This window comes from Bos mutus, unplaced genomic scaffold (genome assembly GCF_027580195.1).
Source record: "Bos mutus isolate GX-2022 unplaced genomic scaffold, NWIPB_WYAK_1.1 CTG425, whole genome shotgun sequence".
In the NCBI taxonomy this organism is placed as follows: Eukaryota; Metazoa; Chordata; class Mammalia; order Artiodactyla; family Bovidae; genus Bos; species Bos mutus.
In genome coordinates this window covers 2,177-21,838 of record NW_027219910.1, presented here as the reverse complement: position 1 = coordinate 21,838, position 19,662 = coordinate 2,177, and the positions used below count along the sequence as shown (strand labels likewise).

General features: G+C 56.4%; 6 pseudogenes; all 6 read right to left on the bottom strand.

Moving 5' to 3' along the window:
* Window positions 1–1,669: 1,669 nt before the first annotated feature.
* On the bottom strand, window positions 1,670–1,789 carry LOC138987018 (5S ribosomal RNA; annotated as a pseudogene).
* Window positions 1,790–5,193: 3,404 nt separating this feature from the next.
* On the bottom strand, window positions 5,194–5,312 carry LOC138987021 (5S ribosomal RNA; annotated as a pseudogene).
* A 3,403-nt stretch (window positions 5,313–8,715) lies between these two features.
* LOC138987015 (5S ribosomal RNA) lies at window positions 8,716–8,835 on the bottom strand (annotated as a pseudogene).
* Window positions 8,836–12,230: 3,395 nt separating this feature from the next.
* On the bottom strand, window positions 12,231–12,350 carry LOC138987014 (5S ribosomal RNA; annotated as a pseudogene).
* A 3,397-nt stretch (window positions 12,351–15,747) lies between these two features.
* Window positions 15,748–15,867, bottom strand: LOC138987026 (5S ribosomal RNA; annotated as a pseudogene).
* A 3,390-nt stretch (window positions 15,868–19,257) lies between these two features.
* LOC138987025 (5S ribosomal RNA) lies at window positions 19,258–19,377 on the bottom strand (annotated as a pseudogene).
* Window positions 19,378–19,662: the final 285 nt, after the last annotated feature.

Below are 19,662 nucleotides of genomic sequence, written 5' to 3'. Positions count from 1 at the left end.
AATCCACCTGCTGGCTACTGACTGTGTGTGGTGGTGGTCTGGAACCTAGACCTGGAAGCTTTCTGGATGATTGCAAATGACACCAAAGTCTGAGGACGATGGAAGATCTTCACATTTCTGCAAGAGCCACACACCTCCAGAAGGAACCACAAGACTTGCCTGAAATGGTCAAGGTATAAGTATTGACTCAACGCTGGAAGGTCTCCACCTTTGCTATGGAAGTCAAACGATCTTTCTTTGAAATGAAAATGGAGCATACTGAACGTTCACATTCTTCTAGAGCATTTGAAAAGCCCTAACTTGTAGAAATTGCTGTACGAGTTCCTTGAAAGCAAGAACCTCTATGTGTATGGATATGTCTTCATGCCTTAGATTGTGCCTCAATATAGTGTACACATCAACCCAGGAAAGGAAAGAATTGAATCGCCAAATATACAAAGAGATCAAAAGTGCTGAGCCAAGTGACCCCTGAGGCTTCCAAGAGCTTTTCTGTCTTTCACACACTAAGTAAATACTGAGCACCTACGATGAGCTAGGAGGCATGTAATAAGTTTCAGGAATAGAAGGCGGAGAGAAGAAGACACAGAGTTCCTGCTTTCACTGAGACGACTCTAATGATACATCACAGGCAGATCCTTTGAGAACCTATAGAGGGGCCTCTTCCTCACCACAAAACCTGGGTGTCAGGGAAGGCTTTCCAGAGGCACCATTTCGTTGAGGTCCATAGGTTGAACCTAGGTAAACCAGGGTTGAGATGCAGGAAGAATTTCAGGCAGGGAAAATAGCATCTTGGAAGGCTATGTGACCAGGGAAACTTAGGACATTCAAGAAACGAAAATGCCCTATGGGATGGAAGCCAAAGAGTGCAGAGGGCATTCCAGGCAAAAGACATCAGAGAAGAACGTGAGGAGCAAGCCTGAAGGGAGGGAGGTGGTCGATCTTCAATATGCTGGGAAAATACGAGAGCCGTTGGAGCAGGGAGGTGACAGCATTGCATCTGCATTTCCAAAAGGTCATCTTGCTCCACATCACTAATGATTGAGAGGCTCAACCCAAACTCCAAGGAGGGACCACTTCACATGAGTCCGACTGGGCCTCACTGCGATGTCTGTCAATAACCAATGCTGGAGAAGATGTGGAGCAAAGGGAACTCTCCTCCACGGTGAGTAGGAATGGGCGTGGGGAGAGCCGGTATGGAAAAGAATATGGAGGTTCCCGAAGGAACTAAAAGTGGAAGTAGCCTATGGTCCAGCAGTCCGACTCCCAGGCAGAGATCCACCCACGGTATAAGTGAACAAGATAGATGCCCCGTTTGGGCACATCTATCTGTGCGCAGCGCGCGCACACGCCATGGCGCGATCGCCTCGCGAGGCAGGCAGGGGGGGGGGGGCGGGGGCTCTGGCTGGAGTCGGTGCAAGCCCCGGGATTGCCTGAGGCAAGCCAAAGGAGCCCCAGGTGGAGACGGGACTGCCGGTCGTCGGGTGTCCTGGAAGCCGAATGCGAATGCGGAGGGGCTCGCGGGCCGCGCGGAGGCAACCCAGGTCTGCAGCGGGAGTCGGGAGTCGGGCCCGCCACCCGCCCCCGCGCGCCCGGGAGGGGCTGGGGCTGCGGGGGATCCAAGAATCGGGACGCGCGGCGGGGGCTAAAGGACCTCTTCTGGTAGGCAAAAAGCCTCGAGCACCCGGGATTCCCAGGTGGTCTCCCATCCAAGATACTAACCAGGCCCGACCCTGCTTAGCTTCCGAGATCAGACGAGATCGGGCGCCTTCAGGCTGATAGGGCCTGAGAGACGGTGGCGGCTGGCTCGGGGCGCCCTAAGAGCCTTGCGCCGCCTCCCCTTTCGCTTCTGCCCTGCAGGTCGGGCCAACGGGCCGCACTTCGCCGCCGCGGGCGCATGTACTTGAGCCGCACGACCCGCGACCGACTCCAGCCTGCTGACGCCGCCCGCCCGCCCCAACACCGCCAACACCAGACCAGCAGCGCCTGGCCGGGCCCGGGGCCCGAGGGGCTTCCAGGACCCCCATTGACCGGGAGGGCGGCGGCGCGCAGCGCGCGCGCGCGCGGGGGCCTGGGGACTGGGCTGAGGGGTGCGGAGGTCTCGGCGCCCCCCACCCGCGGCCACTCCAGACCCGGCCGCGCTGGCTGAGCGGGCCTCCCGATCCCATTCGCTGCTCAGGCCCGCGCGCCCCGGAGGTGTCGGCCCGGCGCCCGCCGCCTCCAACCCCGCGCCCAGGGGCCTCTGAACCTCCCTGCGGGCCTAGGCGCAGCGAAAACTTGAGCGCCTAACTTGCCCGGCACCTGTCCGTGCCCAAACCCACCAGAAGCCAGGAGGCGCGGGTCGACCGAGCGCCAGCCCCTCCCCCCTCGCACTACCGAGGCCCCCCTTGCCCCCACGCCAAGCCCTCGACCTTCCTGAGAGAGCAGACGAGCCACAGGCAGGCACACAGACAGACACACAGACACTGCACGCACTCCACGCCAAGGGAGACAGCTGGCCTGGGCGCAAGCTCTCAGCCAGAGCCAGAGCGCCTGGGAGAGGCCGGGGCCAGACGAACGGGCCGGCGGCTGGCTGTCAGGAGATACAGAGGCAGAAATACATGAAGATTCCGAGACAGACTCCAAGACGGCAAGAGGAGATACACACACACACACACACACACACACACACACACACACACACACACACACTTGAGTGTGGTCTTTGGAAATACTTGTGTTCGTAGTTGCTGGGTTGAGCCCAACTTTAATACAACCCATGGACTGCGGCCCATCAGGCTCCTCTGTCCGTGGCATTTCCCAGGCGAGGATACTGGGAGTGGGTTGCCATTTCCTTCTCCGGGGGGGATCTTCCCACCCAGGATCAAACCCCAGTCTCCTGCGCTGGATGCCTTGCCATCTGAACCAGGACATTGCTCATTCCCTAGGCAAAATACAAAGAATAGAGCTGTGTTCTACTAAATGGAAAGATGATTTCAAAAACAGAAGCTGTCCTTTGTTGGTATCTTTGAATCTTTATGTAGTTTTCATGATTTTTACTGTTAAGGCTAACTGAACAAGGCAAGAGAGAAACCCCAGAATTGAAAAGCAATTGACGGTTTTGAAAGAAACATGTGCAGGTGAAGCTTTTCCTTTTTTGAGAGATGGTTAAATGCAAAATCTTGATTCAACACATATGACTTTTGTGCACTTTATTTCAAATCTCCATGACAAAACCCTAAGGCGTCCAGGAAGAAAGGAGTAGAGGGGCAGACAAAAAGAGCAACCTTTCCTTGGTGCCATCGCAACCAGCTGCTTAGTTCCTTCATCTCAAGGACTATCATCTGGGCTTCTGGTTTGTCTGATTCTTGTTTCGGGACCGCTTTCGTCACAAGGCTGTCAACAGTGGGGGGGGGGTGTGTGTGGGGGGGGGGGGGGGGAGCCTTTCTTTCCATTCCACATGAGACCCAGTGGACAATCCAGGCCCTGCCCACTGCATTGAGTGTGCAGCAACAATATCAACGGTAATGCCGGGTGAAGAATGCGATTCCTGAATCCACCCGCTGGCTACTGACTGTGTGTGGTGGTCTGGAACCTAGACCTGGAAGCTTTCTGGATGATTGCAAATGACACCAAAGTCTGAGGACGATGGAAGATCTTCACATTTCTGCAAGAGCCACACACCTCCAGAAGGAACCACAAGACTTGCCTGAAATGGTCAAGGTATAAGTATTGACTCAACGCTGGAAGGTCTCCACCTTTGCTATGGAAGTCAAACGATCTTTCTTTGAAATGAAAATGGAGCATACTGAACGTTCACATTCTTCTAGAGCATTTGAAAAGCCCTAACTTGTAGAAATTGCTGTACGAGTTCCTTGAAAGCAAGAACCTCTATATGGATATGTCTTCATGCCTTAGATTGTGCCTCAATATAGTGTACACATCAACCCAGGAAAGGAAAGAATTGAATCGCCAAATATACAAAGAGATCAAAAGTGCCTGAGCCAAGTGACCCTTGAGGCTTCCAAGAGCTTTTCTGTCTTTCACACACTAAGTAAATACTGAGCACCTACGATGAGCTAGGAGGCATGTAATAAGTTTCAGGGAATAGAAGGCGGAGAGAAGAAGACACAGAGTTCCTGCTTTCACTGAGACGACTCTAATGATACATCACAGGCAGATCCTTTGAGAACCTATAGAGGGGCCTCTTCCCTCACCACAAAACCTGGGTGTCAGGGAAGGCTTTCCAGAGGCACCATTTCGTTGAGGTCCATAGGTTGAACCTAGGTAAACCAGGGTTGAGATGCAGGAAGAATTTCAGGCAGGGAAAATAGCATCTTGGAAGGCTATGTGACCAGGGAAACTTAGGACATTCAAGAAACGAAAATGCCCTATGGGATGGAAGCCAAAGAGTGCAGAGGGCATTCCAGGCAAAAGACATCAGAGAAGAACGTGAGGAGCAAGCCTGAAGGGAAGTGGTCGTATCTTCAATATGCTGGGAAAATACGAGAGCCGTTGGAGCAGGGAGGTGACAGCATTGCATCTGCATTTCCAAAAGGTCATCTTGCTCCACGTCACTAATGATTGGAGAGGCTCAACTCCAAACTCCAAGGAGGGACCACTTCACATGAGTCCGACTGGGCCTCACTGCGATGTCTGTCAATAACCAATGCTGGAGAAGATGTGGAGCAAAGGGAACTCTCCCACGGTGAGTAGGAATGGGCGGGGGGAGAGCCGGTATGGAAAAGAATATGGAGGTTCCCGGCGAACTAAAAGTGGAAGTAGCCTATGGTCCAGCAGTCCGACTCCCAGGCAGAGATCCACCCACGGTATAAGTGAACAAGATAGATGCCCCGTTTGGGCACATCTATCTGCGCGTGGGCGCGCACACGCGCATGCGCGATCGCCTGCGAGGCAGGGGGTGGGGCGGGGGCGGGGGCTCTGGCTGGAGTCGGTGCAAGCCCCGGGATTGCCTGAGGCAAGCCAAAGGAGCCCCAGGTGGAGACGGGACTGCCGGTCGTCGGGTGTCCTGGAAGCCGAATGCGACTGCGGAGGGGCTCGCGGGCCGCGCGGAGGCAACCCAGGTCTGCAGCGGGAGTCGGGAGTCGGGGCCCCGGCCACCCGCTCCCCGCGGCCCGGGAGGGGCTGGGGCTGCGGGGGGGGATCCAAGAATCGGGACGCGCGGCGGGGGCTAAAGGACCTCTTCTGGTAGGCAAAAGCCTCGAGCACCCGGGATTCCCAGGTGGTCTCCCATCCAAGATACTAACCAGGCCCGACCCTGCTTAGCTTCCGAGATCAGACGAGATCGGGCGCCTTCAGGCTGATAGGCCTGAGACGGTGGCGGCGGCCCGGGCGCCCTAAGAGCCTTGCGCCGCCTCCCTTCGCTTCTGCCCTGCAGGTCGGGCCAACGGGCCGCACCTCTCGCCGCGGGCGTGCTGTACTTGAGCCGCACGACCCGCGACCGACTCCAGCCTGCTGACGCCGCCCGCCCGAACAACACCGCCAACACCAGACCAGCAGCGCCTGGCCGGGCCCGGGGCCCGAGGGGCTTCCAGGACCCCCATTGACCGGGAGGGCGGCGCGCGCGCGCGCGCGCGCGCGGGCCTGGGGACTGGGCTGAGGGGTGCGGAGGTCTCGGCGCCCCCCACCCGCGGCCACTCCAGACCCGGCCGCGCTGCTGAGCGGGCCTCCCCGATCCCATTCGCTGCTCAGGCCCGCGCGCCCCGGAGGTGTCGGCCCGGCGCCCGCCGCCTCCCAACCCCGCGCCCCAGGGGCCTCTGAACCTCCTGCGGGCCTAGGCGCAGCGAAACTTGAGCGCCTAACTTGCCCGGCACCTGTCCGTGCCCAAACCCACCAGAAGCCAGGAGGCGCGGGGTCGACCGAGCGCCAGCCCCTCCCCTTCGCACTACCGAGGCCCCCTTTGCCCCCACGCCAAGCCCCCTCGACCTTCCTGAGAGAGCAGACGAGCCACAGGCAGGCACACAGACAGACACACAGACACTGCACGCACTCCACGCCAAGGGAGACAGCTGGCCTGGGCGCAGCTCTCAGCCAGAGCCAGAGCGCCTGGGAGAGGCCGGGCCAGACGAACGGCCGGGCGGCTGGCTGTCAGGAGATACAGAGGCAGAAATACATGAAGATTCCGAGACAGACTCCAAGACGGGCAAGAGGAGATACACACACACACACACACACACACACACACACACACACACACACACACACTGTGGTCTTTGGAAATACTTGTGTTCAGAGTTGCTGGGTTGAGCCCAACTTTAATACAACCCATGGACTGCGCCCATCAGGCTCCTCTGTCCGTGGCATTTCCCAGGCGAGGATACTGGGAGTGGGTTGCCATTTCCTTCTCCGGGGGGGATCTTCCCACCCAGGGATCAAACCCCAGTCTCCTGCGCGCTGGATGCCTTGCCATCTGAACCAGGACATTGCTCATTCCCTAGGCAAAATACAAAGAATAGAGCTCGTGTTCTACTAAATGGAAAGATGATTTCAAAAACAGAAGCTGTCCTTTGTTGGTATCTTTGAATCTTTATGTAGTTTTCATGATTTTTACTGTTAAGGCTAACTGAACAAGGCAAGAGAGAAACCCCAGAGTTGAAAAGCAATTGACGGTTTTGAAAGAAACATGTGCAGGTGAAGCTCTTCTTCCTTTTGAGAGATGGTTAAATGCAAAATCTTGATTCAACACATATGACTTTTGTGCACTTTATTTCAAATCTCCATGACAAAACCCTAAGGCGTCCAGGAAGAAAGGAGTAGAGGGGCAGACAAAAAGAGCAACCTTTCCTTGGTGCCATCGCAACCAGCTGCTTAGTTCCTTCATCTCAAGGACTATCATCTGGGCTTCTGGTTTGTCTGATTCTTGTTTCGGGACCGCTTCGTCACAAGGCTGTCAACAGGGGGTGGGTGGTGTGTGTGTGGGGGGGGGGGGGGGGAGCCCTTCTTTCCATTCCACATGAGACCCAGTGGACAATCCAGGCCCTGCCCACTGCATTGAGTGTGCAGCAACAATATCAACGGTAATGCCGGGTGAAGAATGCGATTCCTGAATCCACCTGCTGGCTACTGACTGTGTGTGGTGGTGGTCTGGAACCTAGACCTGGAAGCTTTCTGGATGATTGCAAATGACACCAAAGTCTGAGGACGATGGAAGATCTTCACATTTCTGCAAGAGCCACACACCTCCAGAAGGAACCACAAGACTTGCCTGAAATGGTCAAGGTATAAGTATTGACTCAACGCTGGAAGGTCTCCACCTTTGCTATGGAAGTCAAACGATCTTTCTTTGAAATGAAAATGGAGCATACTGAACGTTCACATTCTTCTAGAGCATTTGAAAAGCCCTAACTTGTAGAAATTGCTGTACGAGTTCCTTGAAAGCAAGAACCTCTATGTATGGGATATGTCTTCATGCCTTAGATTGTGCCTCAATATAGTGTACACATCAACCCAGGAAAGGAAAGAATTGAATCGCCAAATATACAAAGAGATCAAAAGTGCTGAGCCAAGTGACCCCTTGAGGCTTCCAAGAGCTTTTCTGTCTTTCACACACTAAGTAAATACTGAGCACCTACGATGAGCTAGGAGGCGGTAATAAGTTTCAGGGAATAGAAGGCGGAGAGAAGAAGACACAGAGTTCCTGCTTTCACTGAGACGACTCTAATGATACATCACAGGCAGATCCTTTGAGAACCTATAGAGGGGCCTTCCTCCTCACCACAAAACCTGGGTGTCAGGGAAGGCTTTCCAGAGGCACCATTTCGTTGAGGTCCATAGGTTGAACCTAGGTAAACCAGGGTTGAGATGCAGGAAGAATTTCAGGCAGGGAAAATAGCATCTTGGAAGGCTATGTGACCAGGGAAACTTAGGACATTCAAGAAACGAAAATGCCCTATGGGATGGAAGCCAAAGAGTGCAGAGGGCATTCCAGGCAAAAGACATCAGAGAAGAACGTGAGGAGCAAGCCTGAAGGGAAGTGGTCGTATCTTCAATATGCTGGGAAAATACGAGAGCCGTTGGAGCAGGGAGGTGACAGCATTGCATCTGCATTTCCAAAAGGTCATCTTGCTCCACGTCACTAATGATTGGAGAGGCTCAACTCCAAACTCCAAGGAGGGACCACTTCACATGAGTCCGACTGGGCCTCACTGCGATGTCTGTCAATAACCAATGCTGGAGAAGATGTGGAGCAAAGGGAACTCTCCTCCACGGTGAGTAGGAATGGGCGTGGGGAGAGCCGGTATGGAAAAGAATATGGAGGTTCCCGAAGGAACTAAAAGTGGAAGTAGCCTATGGTCCAGCAGTCCGACTCCCAGGCAGAGATCCACCCACGGTATAAGTGAACAAGATAGATGCCCCGTTTGGGCACATCTATCTGCGCGTGGGCGCGCACACGCGCATGCGCGATCGCCTGCGAGGCAGGGGGTGGGGCGGGGGCGGGGGCTCTGGCTGGAGTCGGTGCAAGCCCCGGGATTGCCTGAGGCAAGCCAAAGGAGCCCCAGGTGGAGACGGGACTGCCGGTCGTCGGGTGTCCTGGAAGCCGAATGCGAATGCGGAGGGGCTCGCGGGCCGCGCGGAGGCAACCCAGGTCTGCAGCGGGAGTCGGGAGTCGGGGCCCCGGCCACCCGCTCCCCGCGGCCCGGGAGGGGCTGGGGCTGGGGGGGGGGATCCAAGAATCGGGACGCGCGGCGGGGGCTAAAGGACCTCTTCTGGTAGGCAAAAAGCCTCGAGCACCCGGGATTCCCAGGTGGTCTCCCATCCAAGATACTAACCAGGCCCGACCCTGCTTAGCTTCCGAGATCAGACGAGATCGGGCGCCTTCAGGCTGATAGGGCCTGAGACGGTGGCGGTTGGCTCGGGGCGCCCTAAGAGCCTTGCGCCGCCTCCCTTTCGCTTCTGCCCTGGTCGTCGGGCCAACGGGCCGCACTCTCGCGCGCCGCGGGCGCGCTGTACTTGAGCCGCACGACCCGCGACCGACTCCAGCCTGCTGACGCCGCCCGCCCCCGAACACCGCCAACACCAGACCAGCAGCGCCTGGCCGGGCCCGGGGCCCGAGGGGCTTCCAGGACCCCATTGACCGGGAGGGCGTGCGCGGCGCGCGCGCGCGCGCGCGGGGGCCTGGGACTGGGCTGAGGGGTGCGGAGGTCTCGGCGCCCCCACCCGCGCGCCACTCCAGACCCGCCGCGCTGCTGGCTGAGCGGGCCTCCCCGATCCCATTCGCTGCTCAGGCCCGCGCGCCCCGAGGTGTCGGCCCGGCGCCCCCGCCGCCCCAACCCCCGCGCCCAGGGGCCTCTGAACCTCCTGCGGGCCTAGGCGCAGCGAAACTTGAGCGCCTAACTTGCCCGGCACCTGTCCGTGCCCAAACCCACCAGAAGCCAGGAGGCGCGGGTCGACCGAGCGCCAGCCCCTCCCTCGCGCACTACCGAGGCCCCACTTTGCCCCCACGCCAAGCCCTCGACCTTCCTGAGAGAGCAGACGAGCCACAGGCAGGCACACAGACAGACACACAGACACTGCACGCACTCCACGCCAAGGGAGACAGCTGGCCTGGGCGCAAGCTCTCAGCCAGAGCCAGAGCGCCTGGGAGAGGCCGGGCCAGATTTAACGGCCGGGCGGCTGGCTGTCAGGAGATACAGAGGCAGAAATACATGAAGATTCCGAGACAGACTCCAAGACGGCAAGAGGAGATACACACACACACACACACACACACACACACACACACACACTTGAGTGTGGTCTTTGGAAATACTTGTGTTCAGAGTTGCTGGGTTGAGCCCAACTTTAATACAACCCATGGACTGCGCCCATCAGGCTCCTCTGTCCGTGGCATTTCCCAGGCGAGGATACTGGGAGTGGGTTGCCATTTCCTTCTCCGGGGGGGATCTTCCCACCCAGGGATCAAACCCCAGTCTCCTGCGCCGGGATGCCTTGCCATCTGAACCAGGACATTGCTCATTCCCTAGGCAAAATACAAAGAATAGAGCTCGTGTTCTACTAAATGGAAAGATGATTTCAAAAACAGAAGCTGTCCTTGTTGGTATCTTTGAATCTTTATGTAGTTTTCATGATTTTTACTGTTAAGGCTAACTGAACAAGGCAAGAGAGAAACCCCAGAGTTGAAAAGCAATTGACGGTTTTGAAAGAAACATGCAGGTGAAGCTTTTTCCTTTTGAGAGATGGTTAAATGCAAAATCTTGATTCAACACATATGACTTTTTGTGCACTTTATTTCAAATCTCCATGACAAAACCCTAAGGCCCAGGAAGAAAGGAGAAGAGGGGGGCAGACAAAAAGAGCAACCTTTCCTTGGTGCATCGCAAACCAGCTGCTTAGTTCCTTCATCTCAAGGACTATCATCTGGGCTTCTGGTTTGTCTGATTCTTGTTTCGGGACCGCTTTCGTCAAGGCAAGGCTGTCAACAGGGGGGGGTGGGGGTGTGTGTGGGGGGGGGGGGAGCCTTTTCTTCCATTCCACATGAGACCCAGTGGACAATCCAGGCCCTGCCCACTGCATTGAGTGTGCAGCAACAATATCAACGGTAATGCCGTGAAAGAATGCGATTCCTGAATCCACCTGCTGGCTACTGACTGTGTGTGGTGGTGGTCTGGAACCTAGACCTGGAAGCTTTCTGGATGATTGCAAATGACACCAAAGTCTGAGGACGATGGAAGATCTTCACATTTCTGCAAGAGCCACACACCTCCAGAAGGAACCACAAGACTTGCCTGAAATGGTCAAGGTATAAGTATTGACTCAACGCTGGAAGGTCTCCACCTTTGCTATGGAAGTCAAACGATCTTTCTTTGAAATGAAAATGGAGCATACTGAACGTTCACATTCTTCTAGAGCATTTGAAAAGCCCTAACTTGTAGAAATTGCTGTACGAGTTCCTTGAAAGCAAGAACCTCTATGTATGGATATGTCTTCATGCCTTAGATTGTGCCTCAATATAGTGTACACATCAACCCAGGAAAGGAAAGAAAGAATTGAATCGCCAAATATACAAAGAGATCAAAAGTGCTGAGCCAAGTGACCCCTGAGGCTTCCAAGAGCTTTTCTGTCTTTCACACACTAAGTAAATACTGAGCACCTACGATGAGCTAGGAGGCGGTAATAAGTTTCAGGGAATAGAAGGCGGAGAGAAGAAGACACAGAGTTCCTGCTTTCACTGAGACGACTCTAATGATACATCACAGGCAGATCCTTTGAGAACCTATAGAGGGGCCTTCCTCACCACAAAACCTGGGTGTCAGGGAAGGCTTTCCAGAGGCACCATTTCGTTGAGGTCCATAGGTTGAACCTAGGTAAACCAGGGTTGAGATGCAGGAAGAATTTCAGGCAGGGAAAATAGCATCTTGGAAGGCTATGTGACCAGGGAAACTTAGGACATTCAAGAAACGAAAATGCCCTATGGGATGGAAGCCAAAGAGTGCAGAGGGCATTCCAGGCAAAAGACATCAGAGAAGAACGTGAGGAGCAAGCCTGAAGGGAAGTGGTCGATCTTCAATATGCTGGGAAAATACGAGAGCCGTTGGAGCAGGGAGGTGACAGCATTGCATCTGCATTTCCAAAAGGTCATCTTGCTCCACGTCACTAATGATTGGAGAGGCTCAACTCCAAACTCCAAGGAGGGACCACTTCACATGAGTCCGACTGGGCCTCACTGCGATGTCTGTCAATAACCAATGCTGGAGAAGATGTGGAGCAAAGGGAACTCTCCTCCACGGTGAGTAGGAATGGGCGTGGGGAGAGCCGGTATGGAAAAGAATATGGAGGTTCCCAAGGAACTAAAAGTGGAAGTAGCCTATGGTCCAGCAGTCCGACTCCCAGGCAGAGATCCACCCACGGTATAAGTGAACAAGATAGATGCCCCGCTTGGGCACATCTATCTGCGCTGCGCGCGCACACACGCGCAAGATGATGCGCGATCGCTTCGCGAGGCAGGGGTGGGGGGGGGGGGGGGGCTCTGGCTGAGTCGGTGCAAGCCCGGGATTGCCTGAGGCAAGCCAAAGGAGCCCCAGGTGGAGACGGGACTGCCGGTCGCCGGGTGTCCTGGAAGCCGAATGCGACGCGGAGGGGCTCGCGGGCCGCGCGGGAGGCAACCCAGGTCTGCAGCGGGAGTCGGGAGTCGGGCCCCGCCACCCGCCCCGCGCCCCGGGAGGGGCTGGGGCTGCGGGGGGGGGATCAAGAATCGGGACGCGGGGGGGGCTAAAGGACCTCTTCTGGTAGGCAAAAGCCTCGAGCACCCGGGATTCCCAGGTGGTCTCCCATCCAAGATACTAACCAGGCCCGACCCTGCTTAGCTTCCGAGATCAGACGAGATCGGGCGCCTTCAGGCTGATAGGGCCTGAGACGGTGGCGGCTGGCCCGGGCGCCCTAAGAGCCTTGCGCCGCCTCCCTTTCGCTTCTGCCCTGCAGGTCGGGCCAACGGGCCGCACCTCGCGCGCGGGCGTGCTGTACTTGAGCCGCACGACCCGCGACCGACTCCAGCCTGCTGACGCCGCCCGCCCCGAACACCGCCAACACCAGACCAGCAGCGCCTGGCCGGGCCCGGGGCCCGAGGGGCTTCCAGGACCCCCATTGACCGGGAGGGCGTGGCGGCGCGCGCGCGCGCGCGCGGGGCCTGGGGACTGGGCTGAGGGGGGTGCGGAGGTCTCGGCGCCCCCCACCCGCGGCACTCCAGACCCGGCCGCGCTGCTGAGCGGGCCCTCCCGATCCCATTCGCTGCTCAGGCCCGCGCGCCCCGGAGGTGTCGGCCCGGCGCCCGCCGCCTCCCAACCCCGCGCCCAGGGGCCTCTGAACCTCCTGCGGCCTAGGCGCAGCGAAACTTGAGCGCCTAACTTGCCCGGCACCTGTCCGTGCCCAAACCCACCAGAAGCCAGGAGGCGCGGGTCGACCGAGCGCCAGCCCCTCCCTTCGCACTACCGGCCCCCACTGCCCCCACGCCAAGCCCTCGACCTTCCTGAGAGAGCAGACGAGCCACAGGCAGGCACACAGACAGACACACAGACACTCGACGCGCACTCCACGCCAAAGGGAGACAGCTGGCCTGGCGCAAGCTCTCAGCCAGAGCCAGAGCGCCTGGGAGAGGCCGGGGCCAGACGAACGGGCCGGCGGCTGGCTGTCAGGAGATACAGAGGCAGAAATACATGAAGATTCCGAGACAGACTCCAAGACGGCAAGAGGAGATACACACACACACACACACACACACACACACACACACACACACACACTTGAGTGTGGTCTTTGGAAATACTTGTGTTCGTAGTTGCTGGGTTGAGCCCAACTTTAATACAACCCATGGACTGCGCCCATCAGGCTCCTCTGTCCGTGGCATTTCCCAGGCGAGGATACTGGGAGTGGGTTGCCATTTCCTTCTCCGGGGGGATCTTCCCGACCCAGGGATCAAACCCCAGTCTCCTGCGCGCGGATGCCTTGCCATCTGAACCAGGACATTGCTCATTCCCTAGGCAAAATACAAAGAATAGAGCTCGTGTTCTACTAAATGGAAAGATGATTTCAAAAACAGAAGCTGTCCTTTGTTGGTATCTTTGAATCTTTATGTAGTTTTCGTTGATTTTTACTGTTAAGGCTAACTGAACAAGGCAAGAGAGAAACCCCAGAGTTGAAAAGCAATTGACGGTTTTGAAAGAAACATGTGCAGGTGAAGCTCTCTTCCTTTTTGAGAGATGGTTAAATGCAAAATCTTGATTCAACACATATGACTTTTTGTGCACTTTATTTCAAATCTCCATGACAAAACCCTAAGGCGCCCAGGAAGAAAGGAGTAGAGGGGCAGACAAAAAGAGCAACCTTTCCTTGGTGCCATCGCAACCAGCTGCTTAGTTCCTTCATCTCAAGGACTATCATCTGGGCTTCTGGTTTGTCTGATTCTTGTTTCGGGACCGCTTCGTCACAAGGCTGTCAACAGTGGGGGGGGGGGTGTGTGTGGGGGGGGGGGGGGGGAGCCTTCTTTCCATTCCATTCCACATGAGACCCAGTGGATAATCCAGGCCCTGCCCACTGCATTGAGTGTGCAGCAACAATATCAACGGTAATGCCGGGTGAAGAATGCGATTCCTGAATCCACCCGCTGGCTACTGACTGTGTGTGGTGGTGGTCTGGAACCTAGACCTGGAAGCTTTCTGGATGATTGCAAATGACACCAAAGTCTGAGGACGATGGAAGATCTTCACATTTCTGCAAGAGCCACACACCTCCAGAAGGAACCACAAGACTTGCCTGAAATGGTCAAGGTATAAGTATTGACTCAACGCTGGAAGGTCTCCACCTTTGCTATGGAAGTCAAACGATCTTTCTTTGAAATGAAAATGGAGCATACTGAACGTTCACATTCTTCTAGAGCATTTGAAAAGCCCTAACTTGTAGAAATCTGCTGTACGAGTTCCTTGAAAGCAAGAACCTCTATGTATGGATATGTCTTCATGCCTTAGATTGTGCCTCAATATAGTGTACACATCAACCCAGGAAAGGAAAGAATTGAATCGCCAAATATACAAAGAGATCAAAAAAAGTGCTGAGCCAAGTGACCCTTGAGGCTTCCAAGAGCTTTTCTGTCTTTCACACACTAAGTAAATACTGAGCACCTACGATGAGCTAGGAGGCGGTAATAAGTTTCAGGGAATAGAAGGCGGAGAGAAGAAGACACAGAGTTCCTGCTTTCACTGAGACGACTTAATGATACATCACAGGCAGATCCTTTGAGAACCTATAGAGGGGCCTCTTCCTCACCACAAAACCTGGGTGTCAGGGAAGGCTTTCCAGAGGCACCATTTCGTTGAGGTCCATAGGTTGAACCTAGGTAAACCAGGGTTGAGATGCAGGAAGAATTTCAGGCAGGGAAAATAGCATCTTGGAAGGCTATGTGACCAGGGAAACTTAGGACATTCAAGAAACGAAAATGCCCTATGGGATGGAAGCCAAAGAGTGCAGAGGGCATTCCAGGCAAAAGACATCAGAGAAGAACGTGAGGAGCAAGCCTGAAGGGAAGTGGTCGATCTTCAATATGCTGGGAAAATACGAGAGCCGCTGGAGCAGGGAGGTGACAGCATTGCATCTGCATTTCCAAAAGGTCATCTTGCTCCACGTCACTAATGATTGGAGAGGCTCAACTCCAAACTCCAAGGAGGGACCACTTCACATGAGTCCGACTGGGCCTCACTGCGATGTCTGTCAATAACCAATGCTGGAGAAGATGTGGAGCAAAGGGAACTCTCCTCCACGGTGAGTAGGAATGGGCGGGGGAGAGCCGGTATGGAAAAGAATATGGAGGTTCCCAAGGAACTAAAAGTGGAAGTAGCCTATGGTCCAGCAGTCCCGACTCCCAGGCAGAGATCCACCCACGGTATAAGTGAACAAGATAGATGCCCCGCTTGGGCACATCTATCTGCGCGCATGGCGCGCACACGCCAAGATGCGCGCGATCGCGCTCGCGCAGGCAGGGGGGGGGGGGGGGGGGGCTGGCTGAGTCGGTGCAAGCCCCGGGATTGCCTGAGGCAAGCCAAAGGAGCCCCAGGTGGAGACGGGACTGCCGGTCGCCGGGTGTCCTGGAAGCCGAATGCGACGCGGAGGGGCTCGCGGGCCGCGCGGAGGCAACCCAGGTCTGCAGCGGAGTCGGGAGTCGGGCCCCGCCACCCGCCCCCCGCGCCCGGGAGGGGCTGGGGCTGCGGGGGGATCCAAGAATCGGGACGCGCGGGCGGGGCTAAAGGACCTCTTCTGGTAGGCAAAAGCCTCGAGCACCCGGGATTCCCAGGTGGTCTCCCATCCAAGATACTAACCAGGCCCGACCCTGCTTAGCTTCCGAGATCAGACGAGATCGGGCGCCTTCAGGCTGATAGGGCCTGAGACGGTGGCGGTTGGCCCGGGCGCCCTAAGAGCCTTGCGCCGCCTCCCTTTCGCTTCTGCCCTGCAGGTCGGGCCAACGGGCCGCACCTCTCGCGCCGGGGGCGCGCTGTACTTGAGCCGCACGACCCGCGACCGACTCCAGCCTGCTGACGCCGCCCGCCCCGAACACCGCCAACACCAGACCAGCAGCGCGCCTGGCCGGGCCCGGGGCCCGAGGGGCTTCCAGGACCCCCATTGACCGGGAGGGCGGCGCGCGCGCGCGCGCGCGCGCGGGGGCCTGGGGACTGGGCTGAGGGGTGCGGAGGTCTCGGCGCCCCCCACCCGCGGCCACTCCAGACCCGGCCGCGCCGCTGAGCGGGCCTCCCGATCCCATTCGCTGCTCAGGCCCGCGCGCCCCGAGGTGTCGGCCCGGCGCCCGCCGCCTCCCCAACCCCGCGCCCCAGGGGCCTCTGAACCTCCTGCGGCCTAGGCGCAGCGAAACTTGAGCGCCTAACTTGCCCGGCACCTGTCCGTGCCCAAACCCACCAGAAGCCAGGAGGCGCGGGTCGACCGAGCGCCAGCCCCTCCCTTCGCACTACCGGGACCCCACTTTGCCCCCACGCCAAGCCCCTCGACCTTCCTGAGAGAGCAGACGAGCCACAGGCAGGCACACAGACAGACACACAGACACTGCACGCACTCCACGCCAAGGGAGACAGCTGGCCTGGCGCAAGCTCTCAGCCAGAGCCAGAGCGCCTGGGAGAGGCCGGGCCAGACGAACGGCCGGGCGGGCTGGCTGTCAGGAGATACAGAGGCAGAAATACATGAAGATTCCGAGACAGACTCCAAGACGGCAAGAGGAGATACACACACACACACACACACACACACACACACACACACACACTGAGTGTGGTCTTTGAAATACTTGTGTTCAGAGTTGCTGGGTTGAGCCCAACTTTAATACAACCCATGGACTGCGCCCATCAGGCTCCTCTGTCCGTGGCATTTCCCAGGCGAGGATACTGGGAGTGGGTTGCCATTTCCTTCTCCGGGGGGATCTTCCCACCCAGGGATCAAACCCCAGTCTCCTGCGCCGCGGATGCCTTGCCATCTGAACCAGGACATTGCTCATTCCCTAGGCAAAATACAAAGAATAGAGCTCGTGTTCTACTAAATGGAAAGATGATTTCAAAAACAGAAGCTGTCCTTTGTTGGTATCTTTGAATCTTTATGTAGTTTTCATGATTTTTACTGTTAAGGCTAACTGAACAAGGCAAGAGAGAAACCCCAGAGTTGAAAAGCAATTGACGGTTTTGAAAGAAACATGTGCAGGTGAAGCTTCTTCCTTTTGAGAGATGGTTAAATGCAAAATCTTGATTCAACACATATGACTTTTGTGCACTTTATTTCAAATCTCCATGACAAAACCCTAAGGCGTCCAGGAAGAAAGGAGTAGAGGGGCAGACAAAAAGAGCAACCTTTCCTTGGTGCCATCGCAACCAGCTGCTTAGTTCCTTCATCTCAAGGACTATCATCTGGGCTTCTGGTTTGTCTGATTCTTGTTTCGGGACCGCTTTCGTCACAAGGCTGTCAACAGTGGGGGGGGGGGTGTGTGTGTGGGGGGGGGGGGGGGGCCCTTCTTTCCATTCCACATGAGACCCAGTGGACAATCCAGGCCCTGCCCACTGCATTGAGTGTGCAGCAACAATATCAACGGTAATGCCGTGAAGAATGCGATTCCTGAATCCACTCTGCTGGCTACTGACTGTGTGTGGTGGTGGTCTGGAACCTAGACCTGGAAGCTTTCTGGATGATTGCAAATGACACCAAAGTCTGAGGACGATGGAAGATCTTCACATTTCTGCAAGAGCCACACACCTCCAGAAGGAACCACAAGACTTGCCTGAAATGGTCAAGGTATAAGTATTGACTCAACGCTGGAAGGTCTCCACCTTTGCTATGGAAGTCAAACGATCTTTCTTTGAAATGAAAATGGAGCATACTGAACGTTCACATTCTTCTAGAGCATTTGAAAAGCCCTAACTTGTAGAAATTGCTGTACGAGTTCCTTGAAAGCAAGAACCTCTATGTATGGATATGTCTTCATGCCTTAGATTGTGCCTCAAATATAGTGTACACATCAACCCAGGAAAGGAAAGAATTGAATCGCCAAATATACAAAGAGATCAAAAGTGCCGAGCCAAGTGACCCCTTGAGGCTTCCAAGAGCTTTTCTGTCTTTCACACACTAAGTAAATACTGAGCACCTACGATGAGCTAGGAGGCGTGTAATAAGTTTCAGGGAATAGAAGGCGGAGAGAAGAAGACACAGAGTTCCTGCTTTCACTGAGACGACTCTAATGATACATCACAGGCAGATCCTTTGAGAACCTATAGAGGGGCCTCTTCCCTCACCACAAAACCTGGGTGTCAGGGAAGGCTTTCCAGAGGCACCATTTCGTTGAGGTCCATAGGTTGAACCTAGGTAAACCAGGGTGAGAGATGCAGGAAGAATTTCAGGCAGGGAAAATAGCATCTTGGAAGGCTATGTGACCAGGGAAACTTAGGACATTCAAGAAACGAAAATGCCCTATGGGATGGAAGCCAAAGAGTGCAGAGGGCATTCCAGGCAAAAGACATCAGAGAAGAACGTGAGGAGCAAGCCTGAAGGGAAGTGGTCGATCTTCAATATGCTGGGAAAATACGAGCCATGGAGCAGGGAGGTGACAGCATTGCATCTGCATTTCCAAAAGGTCATCTTGCTCCACGTCACTAATGATTGGAGAGGCTCAACTCCAAACTCCAAGGAGGGACCACTTCACATGAGTCCGACTGGGCCTCACTGCGATGTCTGTCAATAACCAATGCTGGAGAAGATGTGGAGCAAAGGGAACTCTCCTCCACGGTGAGTAGGAATGGGCGGGGGAGAGCCGGGTATGGAAAAGAATATGGAGGTTCCCGAAGGAACTAAAAGTGGAAGTAGCCTATGGTCCAGCAGCCCGACTCCCAGGCAGAGATCCACCCACGGTATAAGTGAACAAGATAGATGCCCCGTTTGGGCACATCTATCTGCGCTGCGCGCGCGCGCACACACGCCAAGATGCGCGATCGCTGCGCAGGCAGGGGTGGGGCGGGGGCGGGGGCTCTGGCTGGAGTCGGTGCAAGCCCCGGGATTGCCTGAGGCAAGCCAAAGGAGCCCCAGGTGGAGACGGGACTGCCGGTCGTCGGGTGTCCTGGAAGCCGAATGCGACTGCGGAGGGGCTCGCGGGCCGCGCGGAGGCAACCCAGGTCTGCAGCGGGAGTCGGGAGTCGGGCCCCGCCACCCGCCCCGCGCCCGGGAGGGGCTGGGGCTGCGGGGGATCCAAGAATCGGACGCGCGGGGGGGCTAAAGGACCTCTTCTGGTAGGCAAAAAGCCTCGAGCACCCGGGATTCCCAGGTGGTCTCCCATCCAAGATACTAACCAGGCCCGACCCTGCTTAGCTTCCGAGATCAGACGAGATCGGGCGCCTTCAGGCTGATAGGGCCTGAGACGGTGGCGGTTGGCTCGGGGCGCCCTAAGAGCCTTGCGCTTCGCCTCCCTTTCGCTTCTGCCCTGCAGGTCGGGCCAACGGGCCGCACTCTCGCCGCGGGCGTGCTGTACTTGAGCCGCACGACCCGCGACCGACTCCAGCCTGCTGACGCCGCCCGCCCCAACACCGCCAACACCAGACCAGCAGCGCCTGGCCGGGCCGGGGGCCCGAGGGGCTTCCAGGACCCCCATTGACCGGGAGGGCGGCGCGCGCGCGCGCGCGCGCGCGCGCCTGGGGCCTGGGGACT